General features: G+C 39.6%; 1 pseudogene; it reads left to right on the top strand.

Annotated features, from left to right (window-relative positions):
- Positions 1 to 234: 234 nt before the first annotated feature.
- Positions 235 to 10,985, top strand: LOC147949695 (uncharacterized; annotated as a pseudogene).
- Positions 10,986 to 14,710: the final 3,725 nt, after the last annotated feature.

The raw sequence follows: 14,710 nt of genomic DNA, 5'->3' as shown, positions 1-14,710 counted from the left end.
CTTATAGAAAAAGCTAGCAAAATAACATTCGCCCGTAAGGATGAGGCATCTTAATATTATCGGGGAAAATGACTGCAGACAATATATAACGGAGAGAAGATGATTCACTGATCACTGATAAAGATATCATAATTGCGGTACCTTAAACTAAAAGAGTTACTGAGGTAGGACCATGTCTTGTTTTCTCTAGAAAAGAACACACAACGGCTGAGCATTGGTTTTGGCTCTGCTGACATGGCAAGGGTGAAAAAAAAGGCGACTAGGGTTTTTGCGTTCTCATCAAGTCTGATGAGGGCTCTCCGAGCCGTCTTTCGGCAGATCTCTTGCCGGAGGAAGGTATTGTAGAGGGGGTGAAGGAGGGGGAGGGAGGTGTAGTTTTGGTGGAGATCTCAACGGGTGAAAGTCAAGGTACTAGTCAAGTTCACGGGAAAAGGTGGTCTCATCATCGCACCAGCCTGCAACGAATGGGAACGCTCTTTTTTGCAGGTTGCTCAAAAACGTATGTTCACTCAACAGAAGTTCACCGTTTCGGAGGTTGATGGCAAGGAGAAAGTGATAGTGCCGAAGGAGATTTTTGTTGATGCAAAACCTTTGTGGGAGGACTTTGTTATTGGCAAATTTCTCAACTCCAAAGCGCCACATGTGGGAAAGATTCACATGATTGTGAATAAGATCTGGAGGTTGGGAGATCAGACGTCCTTGATTGATGTTTTTGCAGTCAATGAATCTACGGTGAAGTTCCGTCTTAGATGATACACAGAGTTTTAAACCCTATTTTCCTACTGCAAGTGCACAACAAAGAAGTAGTACTTAGGGGTCGAATCCCACGAAGACCAAGTTTTACTCTATGGTTCTATTAGTTCAATTTCAAGCTAAGACAATTCAAAGTTGGGTTTGTTTGGTAACAGTAACGCGATTAAAACGGTATAAAAAAAGGCAATAAGCAAAACACTAGATCAAGGGTAATTCTCGGGAATTTCAGAGATAGCAACTAAACAACTATTCAGGGCATAGATTAAGTACCAGTCTAGAACTCAAACATAAATATAAACTGATCCACTATCGTGGTATCAATAACTCTATCTGATCGATTCTGTGCGGAAACGCGGAGCACATGCTCAGACATCCGGAGCACATGCTCGGCGGTCCATAAACCCTAAACTGTCGTTTGAGCCCAGAATCGCAGACAAGCATTAAAGAACAGGAATGATAAGTTCACAAATCACCTACACATCAACTTTCGCAGGTCTAGGATAATTTGCCCACTAATGTCTTTTCTAGCAACCTATTACACTTTTGATGAATAGATAAACCTAGAATCATAGATTGGGTGATCAAATCAACCTAAGCATTAAGTCTAACAATAGTGAAGACAATCGATTATATAAAGCCCTATTTGTGTTCTGTTGCTAACCCATGAAACCCCTTTTGAAACCCCTAATCTAGCAAAGGAAACTACTCAGACATAGAGAAATGAATCATAGCAAAAGATGAGAAATTCAATGACATAAAAATAAAAAGGGTTCAGAGAATGCTTCACAAGGTAGCCGCTCTTCTTCCTCTCACCAAAAACGTCGCTCAAAAAAACCAAAAGAAAAAAGGTATATTCTCTCCTAAAAACCCTAGGTTAAATAGCATACAAGTAGAGAAAAATAAGGAAAGAATCCAAATTCAAATCTTCCTATTAAAAAGCGATCTCAGCCCTCTTTCTCTCACAAAGGATCGCCTAAAATAAGGGGAATTAGGCAGGGAATCAGCGCCTAGATGCTCGCCACGTGTCGTTATGAATCCGTAGAGTTGGGAGCATATGCTCGGAGATCGGGAGCATGTGCTCCTAGGTCTAAAATCAGCTTTTCTGCTCCAATTCAACTCCTTTCTGCTCCGATTGCTCCTGCTGTTCCAATCCTTGCTTTTAGCTTCCTAGCCTCTTATTATAACCTGAAAAGGACTCAAAAAACTACAAAACTATCAAATAAACGGGGTCAAAGTGAGTCAAAACCGTAACATATCCACTCCCCCGGACTTAGATCTTTGTTTGTCCTCAAACAAACTCAAACCAAGCGCCAAGAGAGCCAAGGTGGGAACTCGCAAAAATCTCAGAAACCGTGAGTAGACCATGACCTGCAGACCACATGTGTTAGAACAAGCTATACCAAAAACTTCTCCAGCAAACATCTCCAAAACCAGAACCATAATTGGCAATCAAACCCAGAAAAAGATCACTTTCCAGACAAAGACTCTTTACATTCAATTAAAATTGGCGTGAGCTTCTCATTAAGGGCATTAAGCTAGTGAAATCGAGGCTTGGTAGATAAAAGGCTGTTTTAATGGTGGAGCTATAGAGTGTTTAGGGGTTACCATTACTTCGAAAGAGATGCAGGATATCGCACAAAATGGTAAGGGAGAGTGGACTCATTGATGTCCACAACCTCTAATCACTCTTCTCTTCTTATCTTCTCAAACTCAGCCTCTCTTTTCTCCTCAGGGTACAACGCATGCTCGGGGGTGTGTAACACTAGCTCTGGTCCCTTTCCATCATCCTTAAACGTCTTTTTTTTTTTTTTTTTTTTTTTTTTTTTGAGAAATTGTATGAAGGATGATGGGGGATCTTCTTCTGATATTGCCCCTGGAACATGCGGACCGTATCCTAGGCTCTCTCTGCTCAAAACAACTCGCGGACTCGGATGTATATAATTTCGGAGCAGGTGCTCGCTGGGTTGGAGCACGTGCTCTGTCCGTCCGGCTCTTTCCTCTTTGGTTCTCCAGCAAGAGCGAGTTAGAGATTGTGTCAGCCCTGCTCTCCCCAACCGTTTTGCACATAGCTGCACAGAATGAGAAAACAAAAATACAAGTGCAAGTGGTTTGAAAGGAGGTTAGGCTCGGGTTGGGTACTAACTTAAAATGAGCTAGCTATTCAGGATCAGCAAGATTGGCAAAATGAATAAGAAGTCCTGAATATGTGACACGTTCCCTATCCTAATGCCCAAAACGAGAAGAATTTAAATCCGGTTAGGTTCCAATAAAGTAGAGTCTAAGTCTTTCCGGTGAAACCTTAATGGGATGAAGCTTTTCTGGCCAGGAGAAGGGTCCGAATGTGAAGAGGTATTAGCTCGTCTCTGTACTCTTAGTTCAGCAACAATGGTCACTAGGAAAAACGGTCAAACTCACAAATGGTTAAAAACATCACAGATTTCGGTCCTAATTCCCACAATTTTTGATTCGACTCACATGACAAACTGACTCAATAAAAAGAAAAATAAAGAAAACAAATGTCATAGGTGACCCTCCCCCGGACTTACTTCACACCGTCTCCGGTGTGAAAATAAGCCAAAAAGAGACCTAGACAAGAAGAAAAAGAGAAGAAAGAAGGAAGAAGAAGGAGAAGAAAAGAGAGAAGGGTTTGCGATTTGGTGGGTTACCTGGGCCTGGTGGGCCTGGGCCTGAAATTCATCAAACTTACCTGGCCTAATCGCTCTTCTCTTTTTCTTTGGTTCTCAGTTCGCCGAGCATGTGCATCGGGTTGCGCGCGTCCGGCGAGCATGTGCTCCACATCTTCTTCCAACATTCCTGAAACCGAAAAGAGAAGAAACAAATCCTAAAAAGAAAAAGAAAAACTCAGCAATATATACATGGTGGGTTGCCTCCCACCCAGCGCTTGTTTTAAGTCATTAGCTTGACACGAAAGGTCCTTAGGCAATAGGAGGGTCGCCTAGGGCGAAGGTTTCACCCCTTGCGTGCTCAGAGGCGGCAAGATATGGTTTCAGCCTCTGTCCATTCACCACAAATTCTCCTCCGTTTGTGTCCAGCAACACAACAGCCCTATCGGGAAACAGTTTCAGCCTAGAGTTGAACAACAAGACTTGATCATTAGGAGCAAAGGTCCTAGTGAGGATCCGCTTGTCATGGTAGGCTTTGGTACGCTCCTTGTAGAGTTTTGAGTTTTCATAGGCGAGGTGCCTAATCTCCTCTAGCTCATGCAGTTGCATCTTCCTCCTTTCATGGGCGCTCTTAGTGTCAAAGTTCAGCATTTTCACTGCCCAAGCAGCCTTGTACTCTAGCTCAACAGGAAGGTGACACGTCTTACCATACACCAAGTGAAACGGTGTAGTCCCCAGGGGTGTTTTGTAGGCGGTTCTATAAGCCCATAGAGCCTCATCTAGCTTCAGAGACCAATCCTTCCTTGTTGTGTTCACTGTTTTTTGCAAAATGCTCTTGATCTCCCGGTTAGAGATCTCAACTTGACCGCTTGTTTGTGGGTGGTAGGGGGTGGCGACCTTGTGCCTCACTCCATTCTTCTTGAGAAAACTCTCAAAGACCTTGTTAATGAAATGCGATCCACCATCGCTAATGACTACCCGTGGGACACCAAACCGTGGGAAAATAACCGACTTGAACATCTTGAGCACGGTCTTTGCATCATTATTGGGGCTGGCCAAAGCTTCTACCCACTTGGACACGTAATCTACAGCCACCAATATGTACTCATTGCCGAATGAGTTCGGGAAAGGTCCCATGAAGTCAATTCCCCAAACATCAAATACCTCAACCTCCAAGATAAAATTCTGAGGCATCTCATTCCTCCTGCTGATGTTCCCTTGTCTCTGACATGTGTCGCAAGTAGACACGAACCGCTGCGCATCTTTGAACATGGTAGGCCACCAATAACCCGCTTGAAGAGCTTTGGACACGGTTTTGAAAGTAGCAAAGTGTCCAGCATAGGGTGAGCTATGGCAATGAAACAAGACTCCAGGAACCTCTTCCTCAGTCACACACCTCCTGAAAACACCATCCGAGCAATGCCTATAGAGGTAAGGCTCATCCCAAAAATACCGCCTTATGTCTTTTAGGAACTTCTTCTTCTTGTTCCCCACAAACTCAGTAGGTTCTTTCTCTGCTGCTAGGTAGTTTGCATACTCTCCAAACAATGGAAAACTCGGCTGTTTGTTGGTATCGATTGCCTTGCACGGGGTTTTCGGAGCATGTGCTCCCAGGCGGAGCATGTGCTCGGCGGGATCAAAGATGCCAATCGAGTAAACATGATCTTCAGGAAGGCTATCATCCAAGGGTAGCTCTTCTTCTATCCTCATTCTTGACAAGTGATCTGCAACTCCGTTCTCAATACCCTTCTTGTCTTTAATCTCCAAGTCAAACACTTGAAGCAACAAAATCCAACGGAGTAGCCTTGGTTTTGCATCCTTCTTGGTCAGTAGATACCTCAATGCTGCATGATCAGTGTGAACAACCACTTTGGAACCAACAAGGTATGATCGGAACTTCTCAAAAGCAAACACAACCGCTAAAAGTTCTTTCTCGGTTGTAGCGTACTTGCAGGGGTAATTCTCGGGAATTTCAGAGATAGCAACTAAACAACTATTCAGGGCATAGATTAAGTACCAGTCTATAAACTGATCCACTGTCGTGGTATTAATAACTCTATCTGATCGATTCTGTGCGGAAACGCGGAGCACATGCTCAGACATCCGGAGCACATGCTCGGCGGTCCATAAACCCTAAACTGTCATTTGAGCCCAGAATCGCAGACAAGCATTAAAGAACAGGAATGATAAGTTCACAAATCACCTACACATTAACTTTCGCAGGTCTAGGATAATTTGCCCACTAATGTCTTTTCTAGCAACCTATTACACTTTTGATGAATAGATAAACCTAGAATCATAGATTGGGTGATCAAATCAACCTAAGCATTAAGTCTAACAATAGTGAAGACAATCGATTATATAAAGCCCTATTTGTGTTCTGTTGCTAACCCATGAAACCCCTTTTGAAACCCCTAATCTAGCAAAGGAAACTACTCAGACATAGAGAAATGAATCATAGCAAAAGATGAGAAATTCAATGACATAAAAATAAAAAGGGTTCAGAGAATGCTTCACAAGGTAGCCGCTCTTCTTCCTCTCACCAAAAACGTCGCTCAAAAAAACCAAAAGAAAAAAGGTATATTCTCTCCTAAAAACCCTAGGTTAAATAACATACAAGTAGAGAAAAATAAGGAAAGAATCCAAATTCAAATCTTCCTACTAAAAAGCGATCTCAGCCCTCTTTCTCTCACAAAGGATCGCCTAAAATAAGGGGAATTAGGCAGGGAATCGGCGCCTAGATGCTCGCCACTTGTCGTCATGAATCCGTAGAGTTGGGAGCATGTGCTCGGAGATCGGGAGCATGTGCTCCTACGTCTAAAATCAGCTTTTCTGCTCCAATTCAACTCCTTTCTGCTCCGATTGCTCCTGCTGTTCCAATCCTTGCTTTTAGCTTCCTAGCCTCTTATTATAACCTGAAAAGGACTCAAACAACTACAAAACTATCAAATAAACGGGGTCAAAGTGAGTCAAAACCGTAACATATCATTAGACATGAGGGTATGCAGCATCGGGTGTTGAACTGTGGACTGTGGAATATAACAGATCTACCTATGATTGTGTCAAAGTGGACTCCTTTTGCTGAGGATGCACAACCAGCCATGAGGTCGGTCCCGTTATGGGTCACTCTCAAGAATATTCCTCCTACAATGTTTACAAAAAAGGGATTGGAGTTTCTCTCCAGTGCAGTAGGGAAACCTATTCGGCTACATCCTAAAACAGAGGCGTGCGTTAGTTTTGACGAAGCTCAAGTCTTGATAGAGGCATATTTGACTAAAGATTTGCCTCGGGAGTAGGTTTTCACAGGAAAGGAGGATGGGGAGTTGGATTCAGTTTTTCAGTATAGTTATCCTTAGCTACCGCCAAGATGCACTTGCTGTAGGAAATGGGGTCATGTCGTAGCAACCTGTTTGTCTTCTGATGCATCGGTTGTTCCTGAGAAGCAACCTCGGCCGCCTTCCCCTGTTAAGGTGATGGAGGACATTACTTTAGCCAATGACCAAGATCCGGGGAAACTGGTTGTTGTTGTAGCTCCGACAACTAACACTTTGGATAAACCTTTATTGGGTTTGGAGGAGGAAAGGGGGACGGAGGAGTGGATCACACCGAAGTCAGGTCGGTTTAGTCTGGGTAAACCAAAAGAAGTACAGAAGGTTGTGGCAGTTTCCATTTTAAAGAATTCCTACTCTGTTCTGGGGGAGGACATGGAGAAGTTGGAGGAATCTGAGAAGGTCCAGGATGAGGCTATAAGGGAAGTAGCGAATCCGACTTGCTCAGAGGGCAACAACGTTAGCATAAGTCAATCTGGACCTACCAAACATGTTGTACAGTTGGATGTTCCTATGAGAACATATTTGCATCGGGGAACAAAAACAGCAAATACACAAGGGTCAACTCTTCCTGCTCTTTCTACTAGGGATCCTTCTAGAGATCAGAGTAAGAAGCATCATTTACGACATTAATGTCAGGTTTCTGCTGGAATGTTCGTGGTCTGAATAAGTCCTCAAAGCATTCAGTTATAAAGCAGTGGGTGGAGGGAAATCAGTTTCAGTTTGGTTGTTTGTTAGAGACTAGGGTTCGGGAACATAAGGCTCCAAGGTTGGGGAGTCGTTTATTTCCTGGCTGGTCTGTTTTAACTAATTATGAATGTAGTAGTCGGGGACGAATATGGGTCCTATGGAAGGATAATGTGAAGATGGATCCATTTTATAAGAGTGAGCAGATGATCACCTGTTCAGTGAAGCTTGAGGCTCAAATAGAAGAGTTTTTTTGCTCATTTCATTTATGGTTTACACACTGTGGAGGCTTGGAGAGTCTTATGGCAGGAGATTAATGATCACCATGATTCACCTATTTTTCGAAATAAGTTGTGGATCCTGTTTGGTGATTTTAACGAAACGTTGGATATGCAGGAACACTCCCGGGTTGATGATAACCTGATCACAACGGGTGGAATGAGGGATTTTCAAGCAGTAGTTAATCATTGTTCCCTGTCGGATATGGCCTCTCATGGTCCGCTTTTTACTTGGTGTAATAAGAGGGAAAATGACTTAATTCACAAGAAACTTGATCGGGTGTTGGTGAATGCAGCTTGGGAACAGTTGTATCCGCAGGCTTATAATGAGTTTGCAGCTGGGGGATGCTCTGATCACTTGAATTGCCGGATCATGGGGAAGGGATAGGGTAACGATCATGGTCGCAGGCGTAAACCCTTTAAGTTTGTCAATTTACTAACTGAAATGGAGGAGTTCCTACCATTAGTTGGTTCCTACTGGCAGAGCACTTCCCCTCTGTTTTTATCAACTTCCACTCTCTTTCGGTTTTCAAAGAAGCTTAAAGGACTGAAACCGGCTCTTCGTTCTTTAGCAAAGCGTCGTCTTGGCAATCTTGTGTTAAAGACGAATGAGGCTTTTGATGTGTTATGTGCAAAACAACAGGCCAACTCGACAAACCCATCGTCTTGGGCCATGGAGGAGGAGAATGCAGCTTTTAAAACATGGGATTTCTTGGTTGGGTTGGAGGAGAAATTTCTTATAGTCCAAGTTGCACTGGTTGAAAATTGGTGATAAGAAAAACAAGGCTTTTCATAGAGCAGTTACGACTCCGAAAGCACAAAATACGATCAAGGAGATCCACTACTCTGATAGCAGTGTGGTTAAGAAAGAGGAGGAGATAAAAACTGAGGCTGAAAGACACTTTCGTGAGTTCTTGCAGCTCATTCCATCGGAGTATGAGGGTTCCACGGTTACGGAACTTGAACTACTCTTGCCTTTTCGATGTTCTGCAGTTGATCAGCAAGCCTTGACCCGTGTAGTTTCAGGCGAGGAGATTAAAAAGGTCATGTTCTCCATGCCAAATGACAAGTCTCCTGGACCTGATGGGTTTACGTTAGAGTTTTACAAGTCCACTTGGGAGTTGGTGGGTGCTGAATTCGTTCCTGCGGTGCAATCATTTTTCGCCAAAGGTTTCTTGCCGAAGGGTATTAACTCCACAATCCTTGCGTTAATCCCTAAGAAGGTACCTGCTATGGCAATGAAAGACTATCGTCCCATTTCTTGTTGTAATGTGATCTATAAAGTTATTTCGAAGATCATTGCAAACAGACTTAAGAGAGTCCTGCCTAAATTTGTCTCTGCAAATCAGTCTGCATTTATCAAGGACCGTTTGTTGATTGAGAATGTGCTTCTCGCCACTGAACCGATTAAGAACTATCACAAGGATTCCCTCTCTGGACGTTGTGCTATCAAGATAGATATTTCAAAAGCGTTTGACTCAGTTCAATGGTATTTCCTCTCAAAGGTCCTCTCTGCAATGCAGTTCCCACCAACGTTCATTCATTGAATAATGCTCTGTGTTACCACAGCTTCTTTCTCGGTTCAGGTAAATGGTGAGTTGGCAGGGTTTTTTCAGAGCTCTCGGGGACTTCGTCAGGGGTGTTCCTTATCACCGTATTTATTTGTAATATGTATGGATGTCCTCTCCAAGCTACTAGATAAAGCGGCCGGCGACCAGCTGTTTGGTTACCATCCCCGGTGTCAGAACCTTGGCCTTACTCACCTTAGCTTTGATGATGATCTCATGGTGCTTTCTGATGGTAAAGTACGGTCAATAGATGGTATTGTCGAAGTTTTTACTCAGTTCTCCAAGATGTCTGGTCTATCAATCAGCATGGAAAAATCCACAATATATGTGGCAGGCAATGCACCTCCTCTTGACACTGACCGATTCCCGTTTTCTGTTGGTTCTCTCCCGGTTCGTTATTTGGGACTCCCGTTAGTCACTAAACGCCTTACCAATGTCGACTGTTTGCCGTTGTTGGATCAACTTCACAAGTGAATTGGCTCTTGGACGGTCCGTCATCTCTCCTTTGCGGGTCGTTTCAATTTGATATCCTTTGTTCTTTGGAGTGTTTGCAATTTTTGGATGGGGGCTGATCGCTTGCCTAGGGAATGTATTATGGAGATCAACTCATTGTGCTCGGCTTTCCTCTGGTCATGGACTGATCTGAACTCTCGAAAGGCAAAGGTAGCTTGGGAGGAGGTTTGTAAACCCCGAACAGAGGTTGGTCTTGGGCTGCGGTCATTACAAGAGGCTAATACTGTTTGTTGTTTAAAGCTGATCTGGTGTTTGGTTTCAAATGTTGAGTCTCTTTGGGTGCAATGGGCACACACAAATTTGTTAAAAGGAGCTTCTTTCTGGTCGGTCAAAAGTACTTCAACTTTGGGTTCTTGGATATGGACTAAGCTCTTAAAGTATAGAAATATGGCTAAGGGGTTTTGCAAGGTTGAAGTGGGAACTGGTGAGCACATCTCTTTCTGGTTTGACAACTGGTCTGATATGGGTATGCTTTCGGATGTGGCGGGGGAGAGACGTGTTATTGACCTAGGGATTCCCTGGCGGAGTTCACTCGCAGAGGCATGGGCTCAGCGTCCTCGACGTCGACACCATGCTGATCATCTCAATGTAATTGAGGATGCCATGAGAATGACTCGGCAACAAGGTCAGCAGAGAGTTGATCGAGTCCTCTGGCGTGGTAAGAATGATGTTTTTCGGCCCAAGTTAATTACCAGAGATACTTGGAATCATGTTCGCAAAACATCAAATGCGGTTGCGTGGCATCGAGGAGTTTGGTTTGGTCATGCTACTCCAAAGTTCTCTTTCTGTGTGTGGTTGGCGGTTCTTGATCGTTTAGCTACGGGGGCTCGTATGATCGCCTAGAATGGCAGAGCTGCAGGTTCCTGCGTTTTCTGTCAACACACCATGGAAACGAGAGACCACTTGTTCTTCTCCTGTGTTTTCACTTCCATTGTGTGGTCCGCCCTGGCTAAGGGTCTGCTTCGCACAAGGTACACTACTGACTGGTCTACTTTGTTGGAGTACATTTCAAACTCTCAACTTCCCCTGGTCGAGGATTTCCTTATTCGCTATGTCTTCCAAGCTGTTACTTATACTGTTTGGCGAGAAAGGAACGGGATAAGGCATGGTGATACACCGCATTCAGCTGTCACCATCATTGAGTGGATTGATCGACAAGTGAGAGACCAGCTCCTTGCCATAGGTTATTTGGGCGATCGAAGATACGATGAGGCTTTTACGGTTTGGCTATAGTCTCGCTGTTAATGATGGTTTCTACGTAGTCTTTAATCAGCTTTTGTTTTTCAAACCATGATGCACAAGTTGTAAAACAGTATATTTTTTTTTTAATATAATTTAAATTAGATTAAAAAAAAAAAAAAAAGTTACTGAAGTTTTGTTGTCTGCGTATACTAATACAAATTAAAACAAACCGCACCGGCCGGTTAGTACTCTTAACTGTTAGGTGAAGATCTGTGTCGCTCTTACTATCGGTGAGTAATCAAAATTGAATTTGAAAAATATATGATAGAGAAATGACAACAAAGTCTTTGGTATTTGACTATTGGCGGTTCAGTAATTCCTATCTTTGCAAGTCTTTACGTGAATAATGTCACCAAATTCCGAATTTATCTATCTATTGATAATTCCATTTAGTTATTTTATGACACAAAAATTTTACTAGTACTGTACATTAACAGTTTTTGAGGGTATGGCCCATACATAGGTTTATTATAGCATATTTTATTTGAGTAGGAAACATATTAAAATATATATATCTTAACATTTTTTTAGGATTACCCATCCCAAATCAATACAATAAAACTTGAAGGTTTTTCACCAGAGCATATGACACATCAGTATTTTGGTGAATTCTAGAGTTGACACATCAGTTTCTTTTCCTTCCAATTAAAACATTTTATTAATACACTTTATCATATATTTTTAACACCTCAGCTTTTCTAATTTAAACAAAAAACCAATTTTCTCAGTAAATAAAATTATTTTTTCAGTGGTTTTTTGGACCCAACGTGATGCTTAAGTGGGGGTTATTGGTTTGAGATTTGAATAGAGTTTTAAAGATTTTAAATGTTATGTAGAATTTGTTGTTATTAGATCAAGATTTTGTTAAACTCTGTTAAAGTTTAATGTTATTAGATTGTGATTTGTAAAAAGTCATTTAAAATCTTAACAAATCTGGGTTATTAGATTCACACTTTTATAAAGTCATTAAAAGTTTTGTGTTATTCAATTAAAACAAAAGAATCTAGGATTGTTAATGAGTTCAATTATTCTGTTATTGGTTCATGATTTTAGACACTTTCTTTACAAAATAAAGTCATGGAAAATATCATAAAAATACACGGATTGTTTGGAGGACTTTACAAGATTTTAGAAAACTAATCAACAAAACTCTCTAGCAATCTTTAACAATCTTTCATTTATTCACTTTTAATGAATTTGTTGAACTCTTCAAAAATCTTCATAAATCTCAAACCAAAACCACCCTCTAAGTAAGCACACATAAATACACATTTTTACACTAATTATGAGTATTTTTACATAATTGTAAATTATTAGTAATAATTTGATAACATATTTATAATAGGGAATCAAACTTAGTTAGAGAGAGAGGTGTGTGATGTTCTGTTATAAAATAGTCAAATATATGCGTCCAAATCATATGTAAACTTTTGAAGTTCAAAAACAAATGTTTTATATTATGTTCTAAATTTTTCTCAAATCTTTCATTTAAAAATAATATATATATATATATATATAGTTGGAATATGTGAATAGTTACGTAAAAAATAGAAAGATGTAAACTTCGATCTTTTCAACATATGAGGTGAACTTTTAAACCACTAACCAGCACCATTAGTTAGTTAATTAGACATACCATAATTTCTTATAGACGTTAGAATCACAGTTCTATAATTATCGTCTTATGTTCACAAAACCTAAAAGAAATACAATTTCCATATCACAGTATTGGACCACAACACTGAACAAAACCTATTATTGAAAAGTCTATGTTTTTAAGTTTTAACAATGGATGAGGATACTGATGAAATTATTGCTTTAATCAATCAATACAATAAAAGTTGTATGTTTTTCACCAGAGCATGACACCTCAGCTTTTGTATTGAAGCAGAAACTAACACATCAATTAAAATAAATACCCAATTAAATTAAAATAATAATACACATCAGTTTTTTTTACTCTTACATGGACAAAACTAAAAAGAGAAACAACGCTCGATTTCTTCTTCTTCGTTGTCGTTTATACTATCTTATTCGGGATTTGGTGGAGCTAGGGATTTATTCAATTTGATTTATCTGATTAAGTGTGACTGAAGATCATTGATATCAAAAGTAATATTAATTGGACTGCACATCAATATTGAAATATACTAAAATTATCTAAAATAAATACAAAACATTGTGTTCGATTGTAAAAAAGAAATGATCTCCATCATTATAATCTCTTTTATATTTCCATCATCATTAATATCATATTTTACAAATGTTTTGTATGATAGAATCACATTAGTTTTAAAGCAAAAAATAGCCTAAATTATGTACCAAAGCATCATGAATTCTATTTGTTCAAGAGGGTTTGTAAATAAGAAACAAATCAAGAACTAAGGGTTTGAAATCTCTAAACTTATTTCTTAAGGTAATAAAATTATAAATATATTCCAAAAATAAATTTATGAAATCAAAAACTCAAGTATCCTAAGATGATATAAATTATAATAACAAAAAAAAACAAAATTACTATTAAAATTATCAAGAACTTATGAAATTTGATTTCTAACAACATATATTATATTATGAAATTGGAAAAAAAAAACAAAATACAAAAAAAAATATAACTAAAGTAAAATAAAAAGATAATCTCACGGCGTAACGCGAGTACTATTCTAGTCTATATAAAAGTTCCAAAGTATTATTGAAGTATGAGTTATTGAGAACTTAGATTACCTCCTATGCATTTTTCTATTTTTTATTCTAAAATAAAATAAATCTAAAATACAATAAGATTTTCTGTATCACTCTATGTTATACTCTAAAAAATAATAACACTAGCTAGAAAGCAAATACAACACCATGAAATATGTTTGTAATCTTAGATCTTGAGAATTGTCTACAAGGAAATAAAAGCCCAACTGTTAGAAAATCATCTATCAACCCATAAATTGACAACAATAGATTTTGATGCCTCCATTTCATCCCTATCATATCCTTGAACTTTAATTGCATCAAGTGCATCTTCTCGCACCATCATGCCTCTTCTAAATTGTGTTATCACAACTCACAAGATTTTGGTTATTCTAGTCTGTTTGTATTATCAAACAGTAATTTGAGCTAATTACAACCGGCCGGTCTAATGCAAAAATTATTTCAGTCAAATCTATACATCCAATTTCCATATCCGGGGTCCATCAAAACTAAACCACTTGGTTACAATGACTTATGACTTTGTGCTTGAAGTTCTTGTTTTCTTTGGTTTTCGAGCACGCGGTATTCGCTTCACACGCTTATGAATAGTTACTACAACTCTTCATATATAGTCAATATGTAAAATTTATCTTGTCTCGAGTGATATCAAAAGGATGGCTTAAAAGGTTGAAGGCATTTTTCTTATATAAGATGTACATTGCTATATCAAACTCTATACTTAGATATATTGTATGCATTCCTCACTTTTTCATATATAATTAATTTCCATAATTATGTTTTTGACCGTTGTTGTAAATTGTATAGTTGTATTTCTTTTGATGTATTTTAAAATTGCCCGTAACAGCGATACAATAATTCCTACCAAAAAAATACTATATATCCCTTACGTACCAAACAAACACACACAAAAATGCTTATATTATTGACCAAGAAAAGATTATGCGTCAAAGACGAAGTCGTACAATCAACTCTATAACTATAAAATTTTCGTACAGAACTTATTGTCAGGTTTA

The sequence above is a fragment of the Camelina sativa genome, chromosome 1 (assembly GCF_030686135.1).
Source record: "Camelina sativa cultivar CO46 ecotype springtype chromosome 1, ASM3068613v1".
Classification (NCBI taxonomy): Eukaryota; Viridiplantae; Streptophyta; class Magnoliopsida; order Brassicales; family Brassicaceae; genus Camelina; species Camelina sativa.
The sequence above is the reverse complement of the archived record's forward strand: the minus strand, read 5'-3'. Positions and strand labels throughout refer to the sequence as shown.